Consider the following 15,351-nt stretch of genomic DNA (forward strand, 5'->3'; position numbering starts at 1 on the left):
ATCAAAGTGGTTTTGTAGATAAGGAAAATCTTTCTTTTCGGCCAGTGGATCCAATGTCATGTTTTCAAATACAAATATCATGTTTTCTCAGGTTTCTGAAGCTTTCTTCCTAGAACAATCGAATGTGTGGAGGATATGATTCCATGTGGTAACAATTAGCATTTACCAGCAGAAAACAAAAACTTACATGCTAAAATGCATTCAAAACCGTAAAGTCTGTAGAGAATGTCCAGCAAACACAAGCAAACACAGAGGCTGTAGCAAGATCTGGGATTGAGATAGCCACAACCCACCAGATATTTTTGTTTTCACCAGGAGTATCTCGACAAATTGTTGTGGTTTTCGGGTGAAATTTAACCAAAAAATCACCGTCAAAGTGGTTTTGGAGAAAAGCGCAATCTTTCTGTACGGCAAATGCATCCCATGTCATGTTTACAAACACAAATATCATGTTTAATCTGGTTTCTGAAGCCTTCTGCCTAGAAAACTCGAATGTGTGGAAGATTTGACTCAATGTGGTAGCAGTTAGCCTTTGCCAGGAGAAAACAAAAACTTACATGCTAAAATGCATTCAATACCGTAAAGTCCATAGAGAATGTCCAGAAAACACAAACAAACACAGAGGTTGTAGCACTATCTGGGATTGCGATAGCCACAACACACCAGCTTTTTTTTTTTTTTATCCAGGAGTATCTGGCCAAGTTGTTGTGGTTTTTGGGTGAAATTTAACCAAAAAATCACCGTGAAAGTGGTTTTGGAGAAAAGCACAATTTTTCTGTTCAGTAAATACATCCCATGTCATGTTTACAAACACAAATATCATGTTTCCTTGTTTTCTGAAGCTTTCTGCATAAAAACTCGAATGTGTGGAGGATTTGACTCCATGTGGAACCCATTAGTGTTTGCCATCAGAAAACAAAAAGTGTCATGCTAAAATGCATTCAAAACCTTAAAGTTCATAGAGAACGTCCAGAAAACACAAACACAGAGGCTGTAGCAAGATCTGGGATTGAGATCGCCATCACTCACCAGATATTTCTGCGTTCATCCCAGTGTATCCGGATAAATTGTTGTGGAATTCGGGTGAAATTTAACCAGAAAATCGACCTGAAAGTGGTTTTGGAGAAAACCACAATCTTTCTGTTCGGCAAATGCATCACATGTCTGGTTCACAAACACAAATATCATGTTTTCTAGGGTTTCTGAAGCTTTCTGCCTAGAACACTCGAATGTGTGAAGGATTTGATTCCAGGTGGAACCAATTACCCTCTGTGAGCCAAAAATAAAAAGTGTCATCCTAAAATGCCTTCAAAACCAAAGTCCATAGAGAATGTCCAGAAAACACAAACAAACACACAGGCTGTAGCAACATCTTGGAATAAGATAGCCACAACTCACCAGATATTTCTGCTTTCATCCCGGGAAATCCTAAAAATTTGTTGTGGTCTTCTGGTGAAATTTAACCAAAAAATCACTGTCAAAGTGGTTTTGGAGAAAAGCACAATCTTTCTGTTCTGCAACTGCATCCAATGTCATGTTTACAAACACAAATATCATGTTTTCTCAGGTTTCTGAAGCTTTCTGCCTGGAAAACTCGAATGTGTGGAAGATTTGACTCAATGTGGTAGCAATTAGCCTTTGCCAGCAGAAAACAAACACTTACATGCTAAAATGCATTCAAAACCGTAAAGTCCATAGGGAATGTCCAGAAAATACAAACAAACACAGAGGTTGTAGCACGATCTGGGATTGCGATAGCCACAACACACCAGCTATTTTTTTTTTCATCCAGGAGTATCTGGCCAAGTTGTGGCTTTCAGGTGGAATTTAACCAAAAAATCACTGTCAAAGTGGTTTTGGAGAAAAGCACAATTTTTTTGTTCAGTAAATACATCCCATGTCATGTTTACAAACACAAATATCATGTTTCCTTGCTTTCTGAAGCTTTCTTCATAAAAACTCGAATGTGTGGAGGATTTGACTCCATGTGGAACCCATTAGTGTTTGCTGGCAGAAAACAAAATGTGTCATGCTAAAATGCATTCAAAACCTTAAAGTTCATAGAGAACGTCCAGAAAACACAAACACAGAGGCTGTAGCAAGATCTGGGATTGAGATCGCCATCACTCACCAGATATTTCTGCGTTCATCCCAGTGTATCCGGATAAATTGTTGTGGAATTCGGGTGAAATTTAACCAGAAAATCGACCTGAAAGTGGCTTTGGAGAAAAACACAATCTTTCTGTTCGGCAAATGCATCACATGTCTGGTTCACAAACACAAATATCATGTTTTCTAGGGTTTCTGAAGCTTTCTGCCTGAAACACTCGAATGTGTGAAGGATTTGATTCCAGGTGGAACCAATTACCCTCTGTGAGCCAAAAATAAAAAGTGTCATCCTAAAATGCCTTCAAAACCTATGTCCATAGATAATGTCCAGAAAACACAAACAAGCACAGAGGCTGTAGCAACATCTTGGAATGAGATAGCCACAACATGCCAGATATATCTGCTTTCATCCCGGAAAATCCTGACAAATTGTTGTGGAATTCAGGTGAAATAAAAAAAAAATAAAACACCATCAAAGTGGTTTTGTAGATAAGGAAAATCTTTCTTTTCGGCCAGTGGATCCAATGTCATGTTTTCAAATACAAATATCATGTTTTCTCAGGTTTCTGAAGCTTTCTTCCTAGAACAATCGAATGTGTGGAGGATATGATTCCATGTGGTAACAATTAGCATTTACCAGCAGAAAACAAAAACTTACATGCTAAAATGCATTCAAAACCGTAAAGTCTGTAGAGAATGTCCAGAAAACACAAGCAAACACAGAGGCTGTAGCAAGATCTGGGATTGAGATAGCCACAACCCACCAGATATTTTTGTTTTCACCAGGAGTATCTGGACAAATTGTTGTGGTTTTCGGGTGAAATTTAACCAAAAAATCACCGTCAAAGTGGTTTTGTAGAAAAGCACAATCTTTCTGTTCGGCAAATGCATCCCATGTCATGTTTACAAACACAAATATCATGTTTAATCTGGTTTCTGAAGCCTTCTGCCTAGAAAACTCGAATGTGTGGAAGATTTGACTCAATGTGGTAGCAGTTAGCCTTTGCCAGGAGAAAACAAAAACTTACATGCTAAAATGCATTCAATACCATAAAGTCCATAGAGAATGTCCAGAAAACACAAACAAACACAGAGGTTGTAGCACTATCTGGGATTGCGATAGCCACAACACACCAGCTTTTTTTTTTTTTATCCAGGAGTATCTGGCCAAGTTGTTGTGGTTTTTGGGTGAAATTTAACCAAAAAATCACTGTCAAAGTGGTTTTGGAGAAAAGCACAATTTTTCTGTTCAGTAAATACATCCCATGTCATGTTTACAAACACAATTATCATGTTTCCTTGCTTTCTGAAGCTTTCTGCATAAAAACTCGAATGTGTGGAGGATTTGACTCCATGTGGAACCCATTAGTGTTTGGCGGCAGAAAACAAAAAGTGTCATGCTAAAATGCATTCAAAACCTTAAAGTTCATAGAGAACGTCCAGAAAACACAAACACAGAGGCTGTAGCAAGATCTGGGATTGAGATCGCCATCACTCACCAGATATTTCTGCGTTCATCCCAGTGTATCCGGATAAATTGTTGTGGAATTCGGGTGAAATTTAACCAGAAAATAGACCTGAAAGTGGTTTTGGAGAAAACCACAATCTTTCTGTTCGGCAAATGCATCACATGTCTGGTTCACAAACACAAATATCATGTTTTCTAGGGTTTCTGAAGCTTTCTGCCTGAAACACTCGAATGTGTGAAGGATTTGATTCCAGGTGGAACCAATTACCCTCTGTGAGCCGAAAATAAAAAGTGTCATACTAAAATGCATTCAAAACCAAAGTCCATAGAGAATGTCCAGAAAACACAAACAAACACACAGGCTGTAGCAACATCTTGGAATAAGACAGCCACAACACACCAGATATTTCTGCTTTCATCCCGGGAAATCCTGAAAATTTGTTGTGGTCTTCTGGTGAAATTTAACCAAAAAATCACTGTCAAAGTGGTTTTGGAGAAAAGCACAATCTTTCTGTTCGGCAACTGCATCCAATGTCATGTTTACAAACACAAATATAATGTTTAATCTGGTTTCTGAAGCTTTCTGCCTGGAAAACTCGAATGTGTGGAAGATTTGACTCCAGGTGGAACCAATTAGCCTTTGCCAGCAGAAAACAAACACTTACATGCTAAAATGCATTCAATACCATAAAGCCCATAGAGAATGTCCAGAAAACACAAACAAACACAGAGGTTGTAGCACGATCTGGGATTGCGATAGCCACAACACACCAGCTATTTTTTTTTCATCCAGGAGTATCTGGCCAAGTTGTGGCTTTCAGGTGGAATTTAACCAAAAAATCACTGCCAAAGTGGTTTTGGAGAAAAGCACAATTTTTCTGTTCAGTAAATACATCCCATGTCATGTTTACAAACACAAATATCATGTTTCCTTGCTTTCTGAAGCTTTCTTCATAAAAACTCGAATGTGTGGAGGATTTGACTCCATGTGGAACCCATTAGTGTTTGCCGGCAGAAAACAAAAAGTGTCATGCTAAAATGCATTCAAAACCTTAAAGTTTGTAGAGAACGTCCAGAAAACACAAACACAGAGGCTGTAGCAAGATCTGGGATTGAGATCACCATCACTCACCAGATATTTCTGCGTTCATCCCAGTGTATCCGGATAAATTGTTGTGGAATTCGGGTGAAATTTAACCAGAAAATCGACCTGAAAGTGGTTTTGGAGAAAAACACAATCTTTCTGTTCGGCAAATGCATCACATGTCTGGTTCACAAACACAAATATCATGTTTTCTAGGGTTTCTGAAGCTTTCTGCCTAGAACACTCGAATGTGTGAAGGATTTGATTCCAGGTGGAACCAATTACCCTCTGTGAGCCAAAAATAAAAAGTGTCATCCTAAAATGCCTTCAAAACCTATGTCCATAGATAATGTCCAGAAAACACAAACAAGCACAGAGGCTGTAGCAACATCTTGGAATGAGATAGCCACAACATGCCAGATATATCTGCTTTCATCCCGGAAAATCCTGACAAATTGTTGTGGAATTCGGGTGAAATAAAAAAAAAAAATAAAACACCATCAAAGTGGTTTTGTAGATAAGGAAAATCTTTCTTTTCGGCCAGTGGATCCAATGTCATGTTTTCAAATACAAATATCATGTTTTCTCAGGTTTCTGAAGCTTTCTTCCTAGAACAATCGAATGTGTGGAGGATATGATTCCATGTGGTAACAATTAGCATTTACCAGCAGAAAACAAAAACTTACATGCTAAAATGCATTCAAAACCGTAAAGTCTGTAGAGAATGTCCAGAAAACACAAGCAAACACAGAGGCTGTAGCAAGATCTGGGATTGAGATAGCCACAACCCACCAGATATTTTTGTTTTCACCAGGAGTATCTGGACAAATTGTTGTGGTTTTCGGGTGAAATTTAACCAAAAAATCACCGTCAAAGTGGTTTTGTAGAAAAGCACAATCTTTCTGTTCGGCAACTGCATCCAATGTCATGTTTACAAACACAAATATCATGTTTAATCTGGTTTCTGAAGCCTTCTGCCTAGAAAACTCGAATGTGTGGAAGAATTGACTCAATGTGGTAACAATTAGCCTTTGCCAGCAGAAAACAAAAACTTACATGCTAAAATGCATTCAATACCGTAAAGTCCATAGAGAATGTCCAGAAAACACAAACAAACACAGAGACTGTAGCACGATCTGGGATTGCGATAGCCACAACACACCAGCTATTATTTTTTTTTTCATCCAGGAGTATCTGGCCAAGTTGTTGTGGTTTTCGGGTGAAATTTAACCAAAAAATCACCGTGAAAGTGGTTTTGGAGAAAAGCACAATTTTTCTGTTCAGTAAATACATCCCATGTCATGTTTACAAACACAAATATCATGTTTCCTTGCTTTCTGAAGCTTTCTGCATAAAAAACTCGAATGTGTGGAGGATTTGATTCCATGTGGAACCCATTAGTGTTTGCCGGCAGAAAACAAAAAGTGTCATGCTAAAATGCATTCAAAACCTTAAAGTTCATAGAGAACGTCCAGAAAACACAAACAAACACAGAGGCTGTAGCAAGATCTGGGATTGAGATCAGCATAACTCACCAGATATTTCTGCATTCATCCCAGTGTATCCGGATAAATTATTGTGGAATTCGGGTGAAATTTAACCAGAAAATCGACCTGAAAGTGGTTTTGGAGAAAAACACAATCTTTCTGTTCAGCAAATGCATCACATGTCTGGTTCACAAACACAAATATCATGTTTTCTAGGGTTTCTGAAGCTTTCTGCCTAGAACACTCGAATGTGTGAAGGATTTGATTCCAGGTGGAACCAATTACACTCTGTGAGCCGAAAATAAAAAGTGTCATACTAAAATGCATTCAAAACCAAAGTCCATAGATAATGTCCAGAAAACACAAACAAACACAGAGGCTGTAGCAAGATCTGGGATTGAGATAACCACAACACACCAGATATTTTTGTTTTCATCCAGGAGTATCTGGACAAATTGTTTGGTTTTGGGAACAATTTAACCAAAAAATCACCATCAAAGTGGTTTTGGAGAAAAGCACAATTTTCTGTTCAGTAAATACATCCCATGTCATGTTTACAAACACAAATATCATGTTTTCTCAGGTTTCTGAAGCTTGCTGCCTAGAAAACTTGAATGTGTGGAGGATTTGATTCCAGGTGGAACCAATTAGCGTTTGCTGGCAGAAAAAAAAAGTGTTATTCTAAAATGCATTCAAAACCGTAAAGTCCATAGAGAATGTCCAGAAAACACAAACAAACACACAGGCTGTAGCAACATCTTGGAATAAGATAGCCACAACACACCAGATATTTCTGCTTTCATCCCGGGAAATCCTGAAAATTTGTTGTGGTCTTCTGGTGAAATTTAACCAAAAAATCACTGTCAAAGTGGTTTTGGAGAAAAGCACAATCTTTCTGTTCGGCAACTGCATCCAATGTCATGTTTACAAACACAAATATCATGTTTTCTCAGGTTTCTGAAGCTTTCTGCCTGGTAAACTCGAATGTGTGGAAGATTTGACTCAATGTGGTAGCAATTAGCCTTTGCCAGCAGAAAACAAAAACTTACATGCTAAAATGCATTCAATACCGTAAAGTCCATAGAGAATGTCCAGAAAACACAAACACAGAGGTTGTAGCATGATCTGGGATTGCGATAGCCACAACACACCAGCTATTTTTTTTTTCATCCAGGAGTATCTGGCCAAGTTGTGGTTTTCGGGTGAAATTTAACCAAAAAATCACTGTCAAAGTGGTTTTGGAGAAAAGCACAATTTTTCTGTTCAGTAAATACATCCCATGTCATGTTTACAAACACAAATATCATGTTTCCTTGCTTTCTGAAGCTTTCTTCATAAAAACTCGAATGTGTGGAGGATTTGACTCCATGTGGAACCCATTAGTGTTTGCCAGCAGATAACAAAAAGTGTCATGCTAAAATGCATTCAAAACCTTAAAGTTCGTAGAGAACATCCAGAAAACACAAACAAACACAGAGGCTGTAGCAAGATCTGGGATTGAGATCGCCATAACACACCAGATATATCTGCATTCATCCCAGTGTATCCGGATAAATTGTTGTGGAATTCGGGTGAAATTTAACCAGAAAATCGACCTGAAAGTGGTTTTGGAGAAAAACACAATCTTTCTGTTCGGCAAATGCATCACATGTCTTGTTCACAAACACAAATATCATGTTTTCTAGGGTTTCTGAAGCTTTCTGCCTAGAACACTCGAATGTGTGGAGGATTTTACTCCAGGTGGAACCAATTAGCGTTTGCTGGCAGAAATCAAAAAGTGTCATGCTAAAATGCATTCAAAATCATAAAGTCTGTAGAGAATGTCCAGTAAACACAAACAAACACAGAGGCTGTAGCAAGATCTGGGATTGAGATAGCCATAACACACCAGATATTACTGCGTTCATCCCAGCATATCCAGACAAATGGTTGTGGTTTTCAGGTGAAATTTAACCAAAAAATCACCACGAAAGTTGTTTTGGAGAAAAGCAAAATCTTCCTTTTCGGCAAGTGAATCCAATGTTATGTTTACAAGCACAAATATTATGTTTTCTGGTTTCTGTAGCTTTCTGCATAGACACATTTTATGTGTGAAGGATTTGCCTCCATGTGGAACCAATTACTGTCTGTGAGCAGAAAACAAAAAGTGTCATGCTAAAATGCATTCAAAACAAAAGTCCATTGCTAATATCCAGAAAACACAAACAAACATAGAGGCTGTACCAATATCTGGGATTGTGATATCCACAACACACCAGATATTTCTGCTTTCATCCAGGAGTATCTGGATAAATTCTTGTGGAATTCATGTGAAATTTAACTAAAAAATCACCATCAAAGTGGTTTTGGATATAAGCACAATCTTTCTGTTCTGCACATGCATCCACTGCCATGTTTACAAACAGAAATATCATGTTTTCTCAGGTTTCTGAAGCTTTCTGCCAAAAAAACTCAAATGTGTTGAGGATATGATTCCATGTGGCAACAATTAGCATTTACCAGCAGAAAACAAAAACTTACATGCTAAAATGCATTCAAAACCGTAAAGTCCATAGAGAATGTCCAGAAAACACAAACAAACAGAGAGGCTGTAGCATGATCTGGGATTGCGATAGCCACAACACACCAGCTATTTTTTTTTTTCATCCAGGAGTATCTGGCCAAGTTGTTGTGGTTTTCAGGTGAAATTTAACCAAAGAATCACCGTGAAACTGGTTTTGGAGAAAAGCGCAATCTTTCTGTTCAGTAAATGCATCCCATGTCATGTTTACAAAAACAAAAATCATGTTTTCTAGGTTTCTGAAGCTTTCTGCCTAAAAAACTCGAATGTGTGGAGGATTTGACTCCATGTGGAACCCATTAGTGTTTGCCGGCAGAAAACAAAAAGTGTCATGCTAAAATGCATTCAAAACCTTAAGGTTCGTAGAGAACATCCAGAAAACACAAACAAACACAGAGGCTTTAACAAGATCTGCTATTGTGATCGCCATAACTCACCAGATATTTCTGTGTTCATCCCAGTATATCCGGATAAATTGTTGTGGAATTCGGGTGAAATTTAACCAGAAAATCGACCTGAAAGTGGTTTTGGAGAAAAACACAGTCTTTCTGTTCGGCAAATGCATCCCATGTCTGGTTCACAAACACAAATATCATGTTTTCTAGGGTTTCTGAAGCTTTCTGCCCAGAACACTCGAATGTGTGAAGGATTTGATTCCAGGTGGAACCAATTACCCTCTGTGAGCCGAAAATAAAAAGTGTCATGCTAAAATGCATTCAAAGTCCATAGATAATGTCCAGAAAACACAAACAGAAAAGCAAGTGATGCAATTTCAGAGGTTGGTGCGTGAGTCTCAGCAGCTTTGTCCATCTGGCCTGTGGCTCACACCTACCGACCGCTTGGGACTGGTCAGGTGGTGGGCGCTGATCTGGCAGCAGGGGCCACGGAGCCCGGGGTGGCAGAGACGGCCACAGCCGTGCTGGCGGGCACACTGGCCAGCTTGCCAATACCCTGCGCAATCACGTCCTCAATCTTCTTCCCGTTCAGCTCACTGATGACCTTGTTCAGCCGGTCGTCATCCGCCTCCATGCCCATGCTGTCCAGGATCTTCTTGATGTCTTTGGCACTGGGCAAGGAGTTGCCCCCGAGGGCGGCCAGCAGAAACTCAAGTCAAAGAATCTTTTGAAAAAAAAAAAAAAACAGTTGTGCTCCATCTGGACCGTCTTATTTAAAACCAAACCTAAATACTCAACAAGTACTACTTGAACACAGTTATGCCTTTAGGAATCCAATGGAGGCAAAGAGGAGGATAATTAAGCTGGAAAAAGAAATTGCAAGCTTGAAAAGAAAAATGAAGACCTGCCTACAGAAAGAACGTAGAGCAACTCGTAGATGGATCCAAGCCACGTGCTTGGTGAAGAATTTAGAAGCAAATAACATATTACCTAAGGGCACATCAGAACACATTTTACCAACTGCCTTAAGTAGTCTTCCTTTGGAGGATTTTAAGATTCTTGAAGGAAAGCAACAAGATAAAACACTGGCAGTTATCTAAATCTAACACAGATGAAGGGCACCTTCACTGAAGTTTAGCTTGCACAGAACTTGATGTCCAATCTTCATTCTTTTTGGAGGCAAAGATATTTATGGTAATTATGCTGAAGTTGATTATTAATAAAGCTTTACTTGAAGTACCATTACTGTATAACTTATAAAGACTTGATTACAAAAAAAATTTTATGAGGCTTTTATTTGAAAATTATTGGAAGTGCCTTACGTTAGAATTACATTCTGAAAATTTTTTGCTAGGAAATTATTATGTTTGCGAGATGTTTTGTATTTATTTAAGCTACTGTTAAAGAACAGCAGGTAACACATAATATGTGTAATTTATATTAGAAAAAGAATCCTTGTCCAGTTCCAAAGTTGGAAAATTAAATTCTAAATAAGATGCTAAGTAGTAGCTAACCAACATTAAATAGTGATCTTAAAACTGTTGGGGTTTGGGCCGGAGCCGTGGCTCACTTGGTTAATCCTCTACCTGCAGCACCGGCATCCCATATGGGCACTGGGTTCTTGTCCATTTGCTCCTGTTCCAGTCCAGCTCTCTGCTGTGGCCCGGGAAGGCAGTGGGGGATGGCCCAAGTGCTTGGGCGCCTGCACCCATGTGGGAGATCTGGAAGAAGTACCTGGCTCCTGGCTTTGGATCAGCGTAGCTCCGGCTGTGGTGGCCATTTGGGGGGTGAACCAATAGAAGGAAGACCTTTCTCTCTTATCTCCCTCACTGTCTAACTCTACCTGTCAAATAAAAAAAAAACTGTAAAATATTTTGGAATGTGTAGTATCCTTGAATCATCCAAATTTGATAAGGCCTCAAGTACCTCAGACTGATAAAAATCCGTAGCTGACTGTATTGACTTTACAAACATGTAATATACATATTTCAGGATCTAGCTTTACCTTAATTAAACAATAGAGAAACACATATGACTCTTCTTATAATAAAAATACTATATTTACATCTTCAAAATTGATGTATTAGTAAGCACATGTGTTAGCAAATTCTGTATTAGGTACTTCTGCTCCTATAAGTGTTGATACTAAAACTCAAGCTTTTTTTTTTCTTCTTTTTAACTTTCTAAATACATTCTGTATCTCAGAAATAACATATCTGCATAGTAGACTTTTTCCCCTCCCTTTTCATAAACCAGCAGCACTTACAGTATTACATCTAAATAATTCATAACAAAAAATAGGATCTATCTTAAAGATAAGCTTGCTTTTTATTTCCTTTTTCAGTAAGTCAAATAGAGCAACCGTAGTGCAATTGGGAAATGAAATGTAGTTCTTATATGTTTTTGATAAAGCTGTGCAAATGCTGATTATTTTATAAAACAACTCTTTTGTGGTTGCCACATGACTATTAAAGTATTTGCCTTATTTCACCAAATATTTAATAAAAATTATTTCCTTCAAACAGCTTTGTTCCAATCATGTAAAAACGTATTAGTATATCATCAAGTTATTTAATCCTAATTCAAACTTGTGATGCTACCATATGAAAGCATATAGCTGATCATAAATTAGTATAAATCTTTCCTGTAAAGTAATGGCTACTTTGATAAAAAGAAACTTTGGTCAACAATTTGGGTTCCCCTACCCCTTTTTTAAGATGATATTAGCTTGGATCCTGGTAACAATCTTTTGACAATGTTAGCACTGTTTTAATAAGGAATGTCTCAAGCAAATGCAAAGGTAGGAAGAAATTTTCTTAGTTCTCATGAGGTATTTACAGCAAATATTTTCTGAAAATCCTTCCGTGGGTGGTATTTCTTAAGTTGTTTTATCTTTGTCATAAGTACTGGATGTAGTTCCTTGAAATTGTCATTATATGTATTTTAGTATGGTTTCAAATACCTTCTCAGTGGTATAAATTCATCAGCAAATACTAACTGCATCTGCTTTATAATATAGACAAAATTAAAGTTGGGGCAATAATCATTTTAGCATAAACTGTGTTTTCCAGGACACTCATGTGGCTTACCTCCTACTCCAAATACAAAACAAACACTATTTTATTAATGTAGCCCAATTCCCATTTATAATAATTATGTTGGGTAATATTTTTAAACTATTAAGGCATAAAATATGGAAGCTTTTGGAAAAATTACTCAGTTTTCATTATTATTGACACCATTGAATAAACTGCCACTCAGTTTTAGAACAAAAAAAAAAAAGAAAAAAAAAGAAAACACCAACAAACACAGAGGATGTAGGAAGACCTGGGATTGAGATAGCCACAACACACCAGATATTTTTGTTTTCATCCAGGAGTATCTGGACAAATTGTTTGGTTTTGGGCGAAATTTAACCAAAAAATCAAAATCAAAGTGGTTTTGGAGAAAAGCACAATCTTTCTGTTCATCAAATGCATCCAATGTCATGTTTACAAAAACAAATATCATGTTTTCTCAGGTTTCTGAAGCTTTCTGCCTAGAAACTCGAATGTGTGGAGGATTTGATCCATGTGGAACCAATTAGCGTTTGCCGGCAGAAAACAAAAAGTGTCATGCTAAAATGCATTCAAAACCGTAAAGTCTATAGAGAATGTCCAGAAAACACAAACAAACACACAGGCTGTAGCAAGATCTGGGATTGAGATAGCCACAACACACCAGATTTTTTTTTTTCATCCAAGAGTATCTGGACAAATTGTTTTGGAATTCCGGTGTAATTTAACCAAAAAACCTCCTTGAAATTGGTTTTGGAGAAAAGCACAATCTTTCTGATCGGCAAATCATCCAATGTCATGTTTACAAACACAAATATCATGTTTTCTTGGGTTTTTGAAGCTTTCTACCTGGAAAACTCGAATGTGTGGAGGATTTGACACCAAGGGGAACCAGTTAGCGTTTGTCACCAAAAAATAAAACTTACATTCTAAACTGCATTTAAAGCCGCAAAGTCCTTAGAGAATTCCAGAAAACACAAACAAACACAGAGGCTGTAGCAAGATCTGGGACTGAGATAGCCACAACACACCAGATATTTTTGTTTTCATCCAGGAGTATCTGGACAAATTGTTGTGGAATTTGGGTGAAATGTAACTAAAAAACCACCGTTAAACTGGTTTTGGAGAAAAGCACAATCTTTCTGTTCATCAAATGCATCCCATGTCATGTTTACAAACACAATTATGTTTCTCAGGTTTCTGAAGCTTTCTGCCTAGAAAACTCAAATGTGTGGAGGATTTGACACCAAGGGGAACCAATTAGCATTTGCTGGCAGAAAACAAAAGTGTCATGCTAAAATGCATTCAAAACCGTAAAGTCCATAGAGAATGTCCAGAAAACACAAACAAACACAGAGGCTGCAGCAACATCTTGGAATGAGATAGCCACAACACACCAGATATTTCTGCTTTCATCCCGATAAATCCTGAAAATTTGTTGTGGTTTTCAGGTGGAATTTAACCAAAAAATCACCGTCAAAGTGGTTTTGGAGGAAAGCACAATCTTTCTGTTCGGCAAATGCGTCCCATGTCATGTTTACAAACACAAATATCATGTTTTCTCATGTTTCTGAAGCCTTCTACCTGGAAAACTCGAATGTGTGGAGAATTTGACTCCAGGTGGAACCAATTGGCATTTGCCGGCAGAAAACAAAAACTTATATGTAAAATGCATTCAAAACCGTAAAGTCCATAGAGAATGTCCAGAAAACACAAACAAACAGAGAGGCTGTAGCATGATCTGGGATTGAGATAGCCACAACACACCAGATATTTTTTTTTCATCCAGGAGTATCTGGCCAAGTTGTTGTGGTTTTCGGGTGAAATTTAACCAAAAAATCACCGTGAAAGTGGTTTTGGACAAAAGCACAATCTTTCCTTTCGGCAAATGCATCCCATGTCATGTTTACAAACACAAATATCATGTTTTCTCATGTTTCTGAAGGCTTCTGCCTAAAAACTTGAATGTGTGGAGAATTTGACTCCAAGTGGAACCAATTGGCATTTGCCAGCAGAAAACAAAAACTTAGATGTAAAATGCATTCAGAACCGCAAAGTCCATAGATAATGTCCAGAAAAAACAAACAAACACAGAGGCTGTAGCAACATCTTGGAATGAGATACCCACAATACACCAGATATTTCTGCTTTCATCCCGATAAATCCTGAAAATTTGTTGTGGATTTAGGGTGGAATTTAACCAAAAAATCACCGCAAAAGTGGTTTTGTAGAAAAGGACAATCTTTCTTTTCAGCAAATGCATCCCATTTCATGTTTACAAACACAAATATCATGTTTAATCTGGTTTCTGAAGCCTTTTGCCTAGAAAACTCGAATGTGTGGAGAATTTGACTCCAGGTGGAACCAATTGGCATTTGCCAGCAGAAAACAAAAGCTTATATGTAAAATGCATTCAAAACCGTAAAGTCCATAGAAAATGTCCAGAAAACAAAAACAAACAGAGAGACTGTAGCATGATCTGGAATTGAGATAGCCACAACACACCAGATATTTTTGTTTTCATCCAGGAGTATCTGGCCAAGTTGTTGTGGTTTTCAGGTGAAATTTAACCAAAAAATCACCGTCAAAGTGGTTTTGGAGAAAAGAACAGTCTTCCTGTTAGGCAAATGCATCCCATGTCATGTTTGAAAACACAAATATCATGTTTAATCAGGCTTCTGAAGCCTTCTGCATAGAAAACGCGAAGGTATGGTGAATATGACTCCAGGTGGAACCAATTAGCGTTTGCCGGCAAACAACACAAACAACCACAGAGGCTGTAGCAAGATCTGGGATTGAGATAGCCACAACACACCAGATATTTTTGTTTTCATCCAGGCATATCCAGACCAATTGTTGTGGTTTTGGGGTGAAATTTAACCAAAAAATCACCGTGAAAGTGGTTTTGGAGATAAGCACAATCTTTCTGTTCAGCAACTGCATCCAATGTCATGTTTACAAACACAAATATCATTTTTCTCAGGTTTTTGAAGCTTTCTACCTAGAAAACTTGAATGTGTGGAGGATTTGAATCCATGTGGTAAAAATTATAGTTTGCCAGAGAAGACAAAAACTTACATGCTAAAATGCATTCAGAACTGTAAAGTCCGTAGAAAATGTCCAGAAAACACAAGCAAACACAGAGGCTATAGCAAGATCTGGGATTGAGATAGCCATAAACACCAGATATCT

The sequence above is a fragment of the Oryctolagus cuniculus genome, chromosome 13, assembly GCF_964237555.1.
Source record: "Oryctolagus cuniculus chromosome 13, mOryCun1.1, whole genome shotgun sequence".
Classification (NCBI taxonomy): Eukaryota; Metazoa; Chordata; class Mammalia; order Lagomorpha; family Leporidae; genus Oryctolagus; species Oryctolagus cuniculus.